This window comes from Rutidosis leptorrhynchoides, chromosome 11 (genome assembly GCF_046630445.1).
Source record: "Rutidosis leptorrhynchoides isolate AG116_Rl617_1_P2 chromosome 11, CSIRO_AGI_Rlap_v1, whole genome shotgun sequence".
NCBI classification, from domain to species: Eukaryota; Viridiplantae; Streptophyta; class Magnoliopsida; order Asterales; family Asteraceae; genus Rutidosis; species Rutidosis leptorrhynchoides.
Window position 1 is genome coordinate 46,542,009 of NC_092343.1, and position 16,368 is coordinate 46,558,376.

A 16,368-nucleotide genomic window follows, 5' to 3' on the forward strand; every position below is an offset into this window, starting at 1 on the left:
CGAGTAGGTAAACTATATATGTATATGTATAAGTATTGCATTCACTAAGCAATTAGCTTACCCTCTCGTTGTTTATATTTTTATAGGTTGCAAGTGACGGCTTGGGTTTGCTTGGGGACTAGTGCTTTACGGATTGCTTTAGACTTTGATTAGGATTGGGTAGCGTTACCAATCACCATGCTCGGTTTTGGTTGTAAAGTAAACTAGTCGGGTCATGATCTATTTTTTGAATACGTCAAATGGGTCCCGGGTTGTATTTCCGTTTTGTAAACTTAATTCATGTATTATATGTTTTAAAGATGTTTAAACTTAATATTGTAATGATGATGTTTTCGGAAACATAAATGGACTAATGTTGTATATACTATTATGTTAGAAAGAAAAATTTTTATGGGCCAAAAATACGACGAGTTGAGTCGTTACGCCTCTCAAAACTTAAGATAACACAACACAATATTTTTAAAGTTCTTAGAACGTATCTTGTTACCTTGCAAAAGATCGGGTAACGATTTATGATACAATGAATATGAATATTTTCATTTCTTAAACGAAGTTAAGTATACGTGAAAAATAAAAATTCAGTCTTTCGAATACAAAGGGGTACGTAGTGAATTGTTGTGAAACTCCCGATCTGTTAATTTTCTATGTAAATATCTACAAATAAATAAATTTCTTCATACATAAAATGTTTATACATGATGGGTGGTAAACAAAAATTTAATAAAATAAGAAATTCAAGAAAGACATGGTGCAACTTTGGTGTAGCTCTGGTTATCCATTGTGTACTTTAAGGGTGTTTCCTCACATTAATAAAATCATATTCAGCCTTTATGATCATTCTCATTCCTGACTGTGACGTCACAGGTATTTGATGCGTTTTTTGTCTAAAAATTGCAATCTGACTCTGACTGGGCAGTGTCAGTTTCTGACATTTTTTAACCCAAAAAAATAATAAATAATAAATAAAAACAACATTGATAATTTAACAAAATTAAAAGTTCATAGACATTAAAAAAAAGTACATAGTAGACTTAAAAACTAAAATTACTATAAATTAAAAAACACATAATCAAACTACTAGTTGTCGTCGTCTTCAGATGATTCGTCGGGTGCGTCAACCAAATGCGAGAACTGATCAAGGTACAATTTTTGAAGCTTTTCGATATAATCTTTGTGACCCGGGTTCTTGATATCATCGGCATTAAGGGACAAAACACTAGCACCTGCAAAAGCTGTACATAGTACCTCTTGTTTTTTTTTTGCGTATTTGACACCTTTAGTTTGTTCCGCCTTAGCCTTTGAAATAGCTTCCAAAGCTTTATCCGCTTTTGAAGAATGAGTCGATCGACTTGACTCGCTAGAATAGTTTGATCGTGCCTTTTTTTGGCCTTTTCACAGCCCATAGGTCTCGAAAAAGGATCGTCTTAAAAAAGATCGTTTTGTTGAGAAAGAGGAATGTCATTCACATCCTTAACGGCATCCAAAGAAACATGTCCACCCGATCCCGGAACATACCACTTTGACTTGTTACACAATACACGCCAAACATTCATCATGGTAAATATTTTCCCTTACAAGAATCCTCCGACGCATCAACCCAACATTGATCCAACCACGCTTCTTCTAGACTCGACCATTTTGTTTAATTTCTTTGACTTGGACCTTCCTTCGAAACTACATAACAAAGTAAACATATATATATTAATATAAATCGTATATATGTATAAATATATATAAATTAAACCATATATATATATATATATATATATATATATATATATATATGGTTTAATTTATATATATATATATATATATATATATATATATATATATATATATATATAAATTAAACCATATACATATATATATATATATATATGTATATAAATTAAACCATATAATTTACACATATATATATATATATATATATATATATATATATATATATATATATATATATATATATATATATATATATATATATATATATATATATATATATATATATATATATATAGGGGCATGATCAATGGGGAAGTAACCAATCGGGGGGAAGCGGGGGGAAGCAAAAAAAAAATTTCGTTTTTTTAGAATTTTTTTTCCGGCATCAAGATCACACGAAAATATGAACATTTAGAAGAGACACTTCGTGATGAATGTTATTATTTAGGCAGAAAAACGATCGACAAAAATAACATTCAAGATAATATTGTTCGTGAAGAATATGAACGTTTTTTTTTTTTTTCATGTTTTGTGAGGTAAAATTTAGCCCGATTTAGAGTTTAGGGTTTGGGGTTTAGGGTTTGTTGTTTTGGGTTGGAATAAGCCCAAAACACCAAACCTTAAACCCTAAACCCTAAACTCTAAACCGTTCGTGTTAAAAACTCAATCTAAATCCAAAATCTAAACCCTAAATCTAAACCCTAAACCCTAAATTTCTAAACCCTAATATCTAAACCCTATAAACCCTAATATCTAAACCCTAATATCTAAACCCCAATAGCTAAAACCTCAATAAACGCTCGAAAACGCGATAATTATTATATATTACTTCTTCGAGCGTTTTCCCGCCAAAATAAAAACATTTATCACAAAGTGTCTCTACTAAATGTTCATATTTTCATCTCATCTATAATGTTCGTGAACAAAGTTTTTTCAAAAAACGAAAAAAAAAAATTTTGCTTCCCCCCGATTGGTTACTTCCCTCTTGATCCTACCAATATATATATATATATATATATATATATATATATATATATATATATATATATATATATATATATATATATATATATATATATATATATATATATATATATAAACCGTATATAATGTATAAATATATATATAAATCGTATATAAACAAAAAAAAAAATTTCACCTTGCTTCTTTTTATGTTTTCTTTTGCTACGCTTTGTTTCCGAAATCGTATCCGCTTTGTTTTGAGGTTTGCTCACCGTTTTTTGAGTTTGTGGTTGAGTTTCTATCACCGTTTCTTGAGGCGGGGTCAGAGTCATCGGATTCATCAACAACGTCGGTGTGATGGGGCGTTATTGAGCTTGTTCTAGAAGTCGTTGTTGCTCCAAATAAGTATGATGTTGTTGTTCTTGTGTTAGAGTATGATATTGAGGCGCAATGATTGGGACTTGGTGAAGATTGCTCGGGTTTAATGAACCACCACCCAAAAGTGTTCCGTAATGAAACCAATCGTGAAAATCATTTGGGTTTGGTGGTCTTTGGTTTGGGTTAGCCATATTTTTTTTTAGAAATGATAGAGTAAAAAGTGTTGATGAAGATAAAGTATAATGTAGAAGTATATATATAGAAGTAGGAAAAAGTTAGAATTAATTAGAATTTGAAAAAAAATTAAAAAAAAAATAAAATATTCCAAACGGTCATCTATCCGTTGGGGTGGGACCCATGACTTCAGAAACCAACCAATCAAACGCGAACACGTCGATCTGACGTTTTTTTCGTTGGGTGGGCAACTAACGCCTCAAACTAACGGAAACTGACGCCGTGTTAACGGCCGTCAGTTTCCGTCAGTTGCTGCCAACAGGTACTGACGCCGTAAAGAAACGCTGGGCTGGGGGTGGTTAAAAAATAAGAAAGAATTTCAAGATAGGACACGTATAATGGATAACACAATTTAATACAACTATTGCTGCACCTGTACCTTTGTGAAGGTATATTTTAAAAAAATAAACCTCAAACCCGGGTGGGGAGGATGAGTTGATGTCAAACCACCACTCACACTATTGTAAAATACATAATACTCCGTATACCAACAAAGTATAATAAAACCTTTTAAAAAGCTTGATATGTAAATTATGTATAAAAAAAATATAAAAATTAGGCCCCTAAAATAAATGGACCCTGAACATTTGATCAGCTTGTACCCTCATTGGGTCGGGCCTGATTAATGATGCGCTGAAAAGAGTGGGACTTAGATATTGAGAACTTGAGTTTGTCTTGTGATACTTCCTTTAATTTGTTATGTTTATTTATTTCTATTTAGATCGCTTGATTTGTATCATGTACTATCGTGTTGGAACGGTTTTGAATTGTTTAGTTTGGTTCAAGTTTTTTTTTTGGGTTGTTATGGAAGGCTCATCTATAGATAGTTTTTGTTTTAAATGGTTGCTTTTTAGGCCCGAGCTTCTGTGTCCCCCGTTTCGTTTGTATCCCTATTGAGGGCGTTTTTCTTTGGAAAACGACATCGTTTATATATGCGTTTTACTTTATTCGCAAAAAAAAAATTAATAAAAATAAAAAAATAAACAAAAAAAAATAGAAAATTATTTGCTTACAAACACTTAACAAAATGTCTTTTATATAAGAGTGTTGATATATCCACATAAATTATATATTAATAGGTTGTACCTTAGAATATGTTCATGTACAATGATGATGGATGTAGTAAAAAGTTATATTGGATATATCGATGCCCTTTACATAATGAATTGGCACCATTAAATTTAAAAGAGAGAAAAAAGAAAGAGGAAAAAATCAACAATTTTTTTTACCGTCAAAAATATATTTTTATTGAAAAATCCCCACTAGCAAGGCGCTAGAGAGGGAAAACACATGCACTTACAAAGGCTCTAATAGCCATTCGTCCCAACGAATATAACATTTTCCTCTATTACATAATCAATTAAAAGAAAAATTGCGAATGGAATCAAATAAATACTTCTTATTCATCAACCGTGACCCGAATAACTTGTCATTTCGAAACCTACATAAGTGCCATAACAAAGATTCGACGATACCATACAAAATGCCTTTCGATTTAGAAGATGCATGCCAAGAATCTAGCCATTCGATCCAATGTCAACCTATATTCAAACCCTTCTCCAAAATTCCCGAGCTACTACCTACCCAAATAATAAATGATCAACCAATTTAGCCAAAAAAATCAACCAATCTAGTGTTTACATATCATTTTGTAAACTTGTTTTGTAACTATATGTTTGTAAAAATGCATTTGATAAAGTTGAATAATTTATCGCTGAATGTTTTATAATATGAATAATTCAAAGCATCTGAATGAAGTTAGTTCTAAATAACAACAATCTGTCTGATAATCATTTTAAATGAACAATATCAATGATGTAGAATTACTTTAGCAACCTTTTACATTTATTAAAAACATTATGTTTATTTAATTAGTGTTCTTGATATAATTTACCAGATTATTACATAAAATTTAAGTGTTTAATGGTTAATATAGTATTTCACCTCTGAATGAGTGAATCATTCAACACTACGTGTCATTCAGAGGTCAGAATCGAACGCGCTTTAGCATTCAGCGTTGAACCATTAATTAAGAGGTAATCAAGTTTACCTTAAGTCTAGCATTCCACAGTTCGCGAGGGGTAGGTAGTTAATAAAAATCGTTGATTAATCGTTCGTCGAAATGCTTCTACCTTAAACTCCCTAATTTATTCCTATTTATTACTTTCAATCATTTATTTTTTATCATTTATTTTTTAGTTGAATATAGTCAAATTTAACTTGAATATATAAGACAATATTGATATTTATCAAACAAATCTTTATTTGCAACAAAAATTTTTAAGGGACAATTATTTTAAAATGAAGAGAATAATATCAACTTGTATCCAAGGTTCATCTAAATTTTCTTCACTGTTTGGTACAACAACAATACTTAATCAGTAGATATGACGTATGGTATGACGGAGATACGTATAGCTAATTTCCTTAACACCGGGATAAAGACAATTCACACCGAAAAGTATGTCAAGACAATCTTCTTATTTGTTATAACATCAACTAGTTACACCAAAATGTATGTCACGACAGTACCATGTACCAGTGGCGAGTCCAGAATGAAAAATCAACGGGGTTCTTAATTTTTATAAAGCTAATTATATTTGAAGGGCACTTTTATGATTGTTTACCTCTAAAAAGGAAAAAAAAAAATGGGGTCTTATTGTTAAATTTAGTAGTGTCCTACACAAGTAAAAATATAGTGCAAAAAAATAAAATCTAAACAAGTGGTATCATCGGACCATCACCGAAGCTTTGCATGAATGGTATGGGGTGAGATTGAAATTGGGGTGGTGTCAACCCATGTTCAATTCTTACTTCAAGCAGGGAGTTTCCAACCTTTGATGGTACTGCCAATATCAATACGATTTGGGAAGGTCTCTGAGGGGTTTTCTCAACCTTCGATGGTACTGCCAACATCGTCGCGAATTGAGTTTCCTCCTAGCGCGTGTGTGGGTGACAAATGAGAGCATTCGATGTCGATATCGGCGTTAAAAAAAAGTGGTATCATCGGACCGTATTGAAATATGGAATCGGCTCCGTGTGCTCATAATAACATTTGAAACGGACAAGAAGTATCAAGAGAGAAACCTAGATAAATGTCGCTAACTTAAAGCTGAGATCGAAAAATCAATATTATTTCATTTTTAACTTTCGCATGATTACTTTCAAATTACACGCTCAAACAATACTTTGTGAATGTGCTTGTTTATAGTTTCAGGACCAAAGTACGAAATATAGTAAAATGTTTTGGCAACAGTTAAAAACGTCTGTTTCGAATCATGATCAAGATCTTCTGTTGAATCACAAAGCACGAGTTGCACTAGTTCTTGCATTTTCGACTCAATCTCAATTCCTCCTTCCTAAACACAACGTATAGTACTCACTTTAAAAACACAATTTATGTATAGTGGAGGGATTTTTTGTCACCGGGGTCAAAAAAAAAAATTTAAAACGGTAGCAATTTTTTTGAGCAAAATATGGAGGTTTTGGGGTAAAAATGAAGGTTTTAGGCAAATTATGAAGGTTTTGGGCCAAAATTTGAAAGTTTTGAGGCAAAACTTTAAGGTTTTAGGGAAAAATTTGAATGTTTTAGGGCAAAATTTGAAGATTTTTGGGCAAAATATATAGGTTTTGGAGCGAAAAAAAATCCATCGGGGTCAAAGTCGAAAAATACAAAATTTTTACATTGAAATTTGGAAATCCACATGGGGCGGGCGCCCCACCCTGCCCCCACTGTGGTCCGCCCCTGTATATATATAAATAAGGTAAAGTATTGAATAAAAGTTGTATGTGTGCACCTTATTAGCAGTTTGGTGACATATGTTATCTGTGATGGAGGAAATTAGTCGATATTGAGGATGAGATAATGGCTCGTCTGATAACCATCGGCCGCTGCTCATATTTATCGTTAGAACTATGAGTTCTGCTTCTCCTACTACTGCGTCCACTCCCGTTGCCCAGTTCAACAGCCACAACTTCCACTTTTTTTTTTTTTTTTTTTTTTTTTTTTTTTATAAAAAGGTAAACAGTGTATAAGAAAAGACGTAGTACAATAAGTCAATAACATATGATATATCAATGGATCACTACAAATTTTTATTTTATTTTTTATTTTTTTTAGAATTTTTGGTATTGGTGGTAGCTTCTTCTAAGGTTTTTCTGACATAGAAAAGGATATTAGTGCAATAAAATGTACTCCGTACTAAACTATAACACAGTCTTTTTGTATACCCAATATCATTATGGCCTTATGTACTTGTATAAAACAAATGCTTAAAGCACAAATCTGGCGTTTTTATAATATTCAATGGTGAAAAAAATGTGATATTTCTAATCTAGATAAATAAACCACAATTATGCATTAAGTACTTGTACAATACAAGTAACTACTGCACAATTATGTTAGATTTATCAAAATCAATTGTGTGTTTTAAAGTTCACATTTAAAAATCTTACAGCACTGTGGAGGTGTGGGTGGATGTCTACGCCATGAGCCACTTGTGCGTTCGATGAAATCTCGTCAAGAGTTTCATGAACGGCATTTATCACCAAGTGCCATGGTTTTCCATTTATGTGTTCGCGTGCCGCATTTGTGAACTCATCTACAAATGTTTGGATGTCTGCATTTGAGATTTGGGGCTGTGCAAAGAATGTGGTAATCATGCTGAGTATCACAGTCGTTTTGGCCCATGCAATTCGCTCATTGGATCTTTCTGGCTCGAATATGCTGGCCGCAGCTACGTATTATGACCATAAAAGGCTTGTGCTTAAGGTATGTTCAACTTTTAGATGTGAATACCATCTGTTCAAAATCAGACAAAACTTTATTTTAATATTACACTACAAATGCAAGACCGAATAAAGATGAAAAAAAAAAAAAAAAAAAAAAAAACTATAATTAAGAAGGGATTTAAAAATGATGTACTACTCTTGGATCTGGTTCCATTCCAACTGATGAATTGATTGGCAATTATTGTAGTCCAATTTAGCCATCTCTAAGTAATTGTTGTTGCTAACATATTCCATTCTATATTTCCATGAAATAATTAACTAAGTATTATTAAATCAAATTATATATCAACCAATATTTAGATTTTGACTAGTGAATTATATAACCTGTAAATGGACTTTCCTATCCAAACATCATCGGAACCAGAATACTGTTCCACATAATATCTTGCCTCGAGTCGAGCTAAGCTTGCATACCATGGCACATCAAACGCGTATATAACCTAGCACCAATGTTATAAGTTGTCGTATTACTAGACAAACTTATATATAAGCTCAATGAAATGAACTTTTTGTAACTCTGCACGCATGTATGACTTCAATAATGATAAAAACTAGATGATGGGTTAGGCCCATTTCGTTGGGCAAGGTCAAAATTAAAGTAGCGGCCTTATAAAACACACACACACACAAAAAATAATTAAAAAAAATTAAAAATAGAGGCAAAGTAAAAAAATAAAGTGCTGGCTGTATAAAGCAAAAAGTCCAAACAAAATATTAAAAAAATCCAGTGAACAGTAGTCAGTAGATGCTAATTGATAGTATATGTAATGTAATATATACTCGATCTTTACATACCTCACCAGGCAAATCCTTGGTGATGAGCCATTTATCATCAAGCTCATTGTTTAATCGTTTTTTCGTCAAGAAGTTATAGGAAAACTTCTTGGCATCATCGAGTATTTGTTCTCCTGGAAAAAGAACTTGAGTTGCTCGATATAAAAGAACTTTAGGCCGGGATCCTTAACAATTTTGGGCTGATAAATCAACAATTTTATATATGAAACTAAAAACTAAAAATTATACTTGTAGATATAACGAACACAATCTTTGATTTCGGAACGAAAATAGCGCGCAATTCCAAGGCGTTCCAATCGATCAACCATCCAAATATGCTCAAACATGTCTACCGGATACAGAGTTGGGGCTGCATCACAAATTTTGACTGGAAATCAACCCTAAAAATAGCTAAAAATCAATGGGATTTGGGTTGGGATTATCAACTAGTCTACTAATCAAACCGAAAAATATTAAGAGTACTTTATTCTTTTCTACATTAATCCCAACTTGCCAACTCAAAATCGACCCGCTAAACCAAAACTAACCAAACAAATTTTACCATTTATACCCAAAACTAACCCTTCAACCAAAAACCGACCTACTACCCTAAAAATAAGACAACTGAAATTTGACCCATTTGACCTGCTTACTTTAACAGGTTACGTGGGTCAATTACGGGATTTGACCCGAACCAACCCGACCCAACTTGCCACCTAAACTTCAACGTATGTTGTATAGAAAACATGTGTGATTTTTGCAAGGGTTTTATGCATTTTGTTAGTTATCCAACAACTTTAACGAAAATGCATGACATTACCTCCTCCATCAAACTTACGAACAATATTGGTCAAATATGAAAGACACTTTTGATCTTTAGTTTGCATGTATGCAAAAGCGGTTGCTGATGGAGAGTAGAAGAAGGATCCATTTTCTGATTGAAGTTTTAGAAGCTTATCCCATTCCAAATCTTTTAATCCTTCCAAGATATAAAGAATTATTGTTGGGATCTTGTGATATGCTTCTTTAGGTATCCTACCAAGACCAAATTAAATAAATAAACCAAGATCATATAATGTCAAGTGATCAAATGAGAAGATAGATTTTATTGCAAGGGTGAGAGTAAATTGTTACGACGGATTCTTTAACCCAACAACATATCAAACATATAAACCCATTAAGTTTCTACTCTAAATCCAACTGGTGATAGAGGAAGTTGCCTGTAAGCTTATATTCTATGCATAACTATTTTTGAATTGATTGGTTAGATATGTTCCAAATTTAAAAGGGCTTACTTTGTGAGCTTTACTTCTCTTTTTGCATAAATCTCTTCTAAAACTGGACTATTCTTTGGCACTTTGATTCCTAGTTTTTGTGCGCGCTCAAAGAGTGAAGGAAATAGAATTTCGAAACCTTGTGTCATGTGTTCTTCCTTTTCATCTGCAATCTTATTAATGTTTTCCTCTACAAACTTCATTCCTATATACCATGAACCTAAGGATAAGATTACACAAAAGAATATGAAAAGCGCGAAAGCTACATTGTAGTAATCATCTGACCTCTTTCGCACTTATCCGGATGAATGTTCCAATAAGTTAGTGCAATCACACAAGCCAACGTGTTGAGGACCCTTTCAAAAGCCGAAAACATAAAGGTTTCACCCCATGAGCCATCAGGAAGCTGATTGTTAACGACCCATTCTAGACTTGATGGGAACTGAGGACCACCACTTGGTCCATTGTTGACATCTTCTATAAGTGAAACCCAAGCTGTGTCGTAAGCTGATGGATTTATGGCTCCATCATCCAATGAATCGAAAATTGACTTTATCGATTTGACACAATTTTCTATTGCAGGATGCTCATCCATCAGCACCAAATCACTTTGTAGCATTGCATTTGAGCCGCTTTCTACAATTAGGACCCAGGGTTGGAGATTAAGCAACAATGACCTTGAGATTAAGCAACAAATAATCTAACCAATGACCTCATGAAGACTAACAAGTGTAAAAATAAAGATAATTTAGTGTAGTTTTTTTATTTATTTATTTTTTAATCGAGGAGGCAGAAGTACCCCCAACATACACTATCTTCCGCCAATGATGAAGACCAAGGGTGATCGAATACCACTTGTTACTAAAGTTTCAGTTTGAAAACAATTAGTGATAAAGGTAGTAGCACATGAACTTATATACAAATATTATTATTATTTTTAATTTTCTATGTGGGACATGAATTTGGATCGGACCAATCAAAATTGACCAATTAGTTTTTTTATATAAATTAAATTTATCTAAACTAAAAATGATATACTTATTACGAATCCGATTAAACATGTATTATAGCCCAAAGATATTTGTTTAATATTATGGTTGATGTTTTACGTAGGGAGCGTTTCGTTCTCTAGGTTGGTCTGGCATATTTCGCTATGTTTAGAAAAATCCTTATTATTACGATATAGAGAATTTTTTTTCTTAAAAACGTAATTTACAAACAGCGGTTAATAAGCATACTTGTCTAGCTACACATTAATAAGATATACATACAACAGGCAGAGGAAATGCCTTTAAATGAGTAACATGGTTGATTTCGGGTTCGCAGAGCTTGAGAAAATATGGTGGCGTGAGATGATCGACGATGGAAAGCGATGGCTCTAGTTATGGAAGAAGATGGTAAGACGAAAGTATTCATGACTAGTAAAATGGGTTTGTTGAATGCTAAGCTAAATTATTGCAGAGAGCAAGCCGCAATGGCCAAGTGGCCAACTATTTATAGCTACACCAAAGCTTAAAATAACATATAAACATGTCATCATCATCATCATCATCATCATCATCATCATCATCATCATCATCATCATCATCATAATAATAAAAATAATAATAATAATAATAATAATAATAATAATAATAATAATAATAATAATAATAATAATAATAATAATAATAATAATAATATATTATTATTATTATTATGCTTGCTTCTCTTAAAGAGACGTCAGGAGTTCGACTCCGAGGGACTGCAACATTGCACTCAATGTTATCTCTGACATGAAGTATCCACCCAGGTCGTCTTTCGCTTAATGCGGGACGGCGGGTTTTACCGGTCATGCATTCGGATTGGTCCAGGTTTCCTCCAGGGCAGTAGGGAGCGGGTTATGCAACTACGAAAGATGAACACGTGTGTAGTTTAGTCCCTCCTGGGTGATCCCAAATTGATGTCCAAAAAAAATAGTAGTAGTAGTATAGTGATGGTGGTGGTGGTGGTGGACAATAACAACAACAACAACAACAATAATAATAATAATAATAATAATAATATAATAATAATAATAATAATAATAATAATAATAATAATAATAATAATAATAATAATAATAATAGTAAAGAATTTGCTAATGACATTCAATAAGGTTGTCATTAAACTTGCATTAAAATATTCGTTAATGTGCATAAAATGTTTGTTAATGGTGGTCACGTTGACTTTATAGTTACGGTTAGTGAATTGTACAAAAACATTTTATGTATGGTAACAATCTCTACTAAATTTTGGTAACTACCTAGAGTGACAACATTAGAAAATTTAGTAGAGATTAGATATCTTCTTAGATATATTAGTCTTTATTTAAGCCTCAATTATCTACGTAACAAGTCATTCTTAAAAACTCGATTAAACGGAGGGTCTATTATAATTAAGCATATAAAATATAAATAAATTCATAATCATACAAATATTTAATCATTCAAACATAAAACTTTTCTGATTATGTTTCATTCCATCAGAGTAAACACATATATAATTAACTCATAATTGAGTTTGAAACAATAATCGAAACAATCAATCAAATATAATTAATCATTGTGAAAAAACAAGAAATTAAAACAGATAAAATACATTGACGAATTTAAAACAATGATATAAAAATATGAATTTAGAAGCTAGATATATGATCGCACGTCACCTGCCAATCTTTCATGCGGTGAGTCTCACGTTCTAATTAATGATGAGATCATCAATATGAAATTTTAGTCAAAGTGATGACATCTCATAAAATTTGAGAAGTGATCTAAGTAATTATACAATCTACAAATGTCAAGAAACTAGCTAGGTGTAGTCTTCTCAATATTCTAGCCGTCAACCTACTTTTCTCCGATCGCCAGCTCCTAATATTGGGCTCCTAATATTGGCTAGCTATTGAATTTATGATATTACTCGCTAGTCGCACCTGCCAAGCTTTCGTGCTACGCCTTTCACGTTCTGATTAATGATTAGATCATACATATGGAAATTTAGTGTTGGAAAATCGTGTGTACTTTTACCAAAATAGATTAACGCAGCGGATAGTTAAAATAATAATCTTTTATTATTTTATGAATAAAATTTAACATGATTAAATTTTCACTTATTTAATGAAACATGCACACGATTAATCTTTCCTAATGATCCAGTTATACCATAATAATTGTCATGAATATAAAACAAAAGAGGAGTTAACGATATACCTTTCTTGGAGAATTGATGAGACGGAGAGAAACTTACGATCAAAAGTATGACTGTCTCTTTGATAGTCCACACTACACTTCAAACGACCGTCAATGGATGCTAGTCCAAACTCAAGTAATATTAATTAACCTTTGGTTAATATTATGAAATCAAAATATGTAATATGTGTTTTAGTTTTCTGAAAGAATACGATATGAATTAATTTGGTGCGATATATAAAGATATTTTTTCAAAACACCCGTGAACCTTTTTGAAAAATACGTGAATCCAAATTAGAACGAATATATATCATAAAGTCGTATTTCTCAAATAATTTAGGGATATGTTATGTAACTTATAATTAATAATTTCTATCATGTCGCTTTCATGTGAATAGTAAATTAATTAATTTCGATTCATTTACTATTCATATGAATAGTAAATAAATTAATTTCGATTTACTATTTTGTTACTTGATTAATATATATACATCATATATATATTTTATTTGACGTCTCGGTGTATATGTGTGTGACCCCGAAGGCTCAAATGAATTTGGCCATATAGTTATATGTTGTACCTTGCACATTAATCCTTCAGACTCTCACTTGTGCATGGCACAACACTAAGTAACTATACAAACAATGGTAAGCATCTAGCAACACGTCATTGTCCCCAAATTCACGTGAGGGTAGTTTCTCGAAACTGTTTATGGTAAGTGTTAAATGTCATTCGTCCTTTTGTTTCAGATACTTTAGTTAAACTTGAGATACGGATCATCGGTCATTCTCATTTGTTTAACAATTTTGTTTCTCGATCTTAGAACTGAATTAGATCACCAAATTAATTAAGTATCATCTTAATTACATCTGGGTGCGGCCATACAAATATCTTATTCATTCATCGAGGAGCTCAAAAAGTATATAACTTCAAACATTTTAGAGGAACAAATCCTATATTGCATACACGTGTCTATCACGAGCTTTACATTATACCCAATAATGACCTTTATAACAGCCTTATTCGGGACAGCGTTTAACCATATCAAAATACAATGCTACACTCATCAAGACGGGCGTGCATCTCAAGTCTAAGGACACAAAAACATAATCACTAAAAGATTCACTACTGACTACGATCCATGTAGTGACATCTCATGGTTGGGTCATTCCAATATTCATCATCATTGAATACATATGAATTTTGGTCTCAACAAGTTACCTATTCATCGTCAATGAATATAACCAAAATTTCACATTAATCTTAATTCATGTTATTCCCATAACATGACCGATTATGGAGATTTTGAATAATCAACAATTTTTTATGGATTAAACATGCTAATATAGAACACAGTGATATAAATGAAAACGATCATACCAACTATATATCAATTCATTAATATAAAACTGCTTAATGTTCTAAAAATATCCAAATACTAAATTACAAATGAAAAAGATCAGCGGCATAACGAAGTCCAGTATTACTAGAATGATCATCATGCTTGTTGTGCATCATGGGCTTCATGAACGGGTCAGCCACATTATCATTTGTATGAACCTTTAAGAATACTAATATCATTCCTCTTAATGACTTAATGAATGTAGTCAAACTTTTGAAAAATGTGCCAGATACTTTTATGTATATGTGATTCTTTCGAAAGTATATTAACACTCGAACTATCACAGTACATATTGTGAAGATTAAATGTTGTGTACTACTCTGAGTATAACAACAAACTTCCTTATCCAGACAGCTTTCTGAGCAGCTTCTCAGTCAACAATGTATTATGCTTTTGTTGTAGATTGTTCAATAGTGCTCTGCCTAGAGCTTTTCCAATCAACTATCTTGCCCATCATGACAAAGAAATAACGTGACTGGATCGAGAATCGTCTTGATCAGTTTGGAAACTAGAATCAGTATAAAACTTAATACTTAACTCTTCTTCCAAACCACCATAAACCAAGAACATATCATTAGTACTCTGCAAATACTAAAGAATATTCTTAACAATAATCCAATGTACTTCACCTGGATTATGTTGACAATGACTCGTCAAACTCAAAACTAATGAAACATCGAGTATAGTACATATCATGGCATACATAATACATAATGGATCATATAGCCGAAGCATATGTGATACATTTCTTTTGTCTCATCTCATCTGATGTGATAGGACTTTTGAGACTTTCTCAAGGTTCTGCCCTTTTGCATTGGCAAAGCTCCATGCTTGGAGTTTTGCATGCTAAATCTCTGCAAGATAATGTATGTACTTTGATTCAAAACAATAAGCCAATTGGATCTATTGTATAAATCCTCATTCCAATAATATAAGTAGCTTCATCAAGATCCTTTATAGAAATACATTTTCCAAGCCAAAACTTGACATATTGCAAGTTGGAATGTTATTTTTAATAAGTAATATGTCATCAACATATAATATCAAGAAGACTATTTTGCTCCCACTAGCTCTAATGTAAACTCAGGGCTTATCTTGGTTTTGAGAAAAATTAAACACTTTGATTTTCTCATTAAACTTAAGATTCTAGCTCATGGATGCTTGCTTTAATCCATAAATGGATTTTAGAAGCTTGCATACTTTATTAGGATGCTTAGGATTCATAAACCCTTCCGACTGAACCATATATACGTCCTCACTTAGGTCGCAATTTAGGAAAGCGGTTTTGACATCCATTAGCCATATTTTATTATCATGAAAAGTAACCATGGCAATAAGTATCCTAATTGTTTTAAGGCTCGCGACTGGTGAAAAACTTTCATCATAACCTTTTGTCACCAATCGAGCTTTAAAAGTGTTTACATTACCGTCCATATCAATTTTCCTTTGAAGACCCATTTTTACCTCATTGTCTTACAATTGGGTAGAAGATCAATCAAGTCTCATACTTGATTATCCTTCATGGACTGCATATCTGTATTCATATAATCTAGTCATTTTCAGATTCAGGATCTGATATGGCCTCACGCAGCTAGAGGGTTCATCATAATCCCTTAGTTGAGG

At 32.3% G+C, this 16,368-nt stretch overlaps 1 pseudogene; it reads right to left on the bottom strand.

Annotated features, from left to right (window-relative positions):
- Positions 1-6,461: 6,461 nt before the first annotated feature.
- On the bottom strand, positions 6,462-10,731 carry LOC139876856 ((-)-kolavenyl diphosphate synthase TPS28, chloroplastic-like; annotated as a pseudogene).
- Between the last annotated feature and the right edge of the window lie 5,637 nt (positions 10,732-16,368).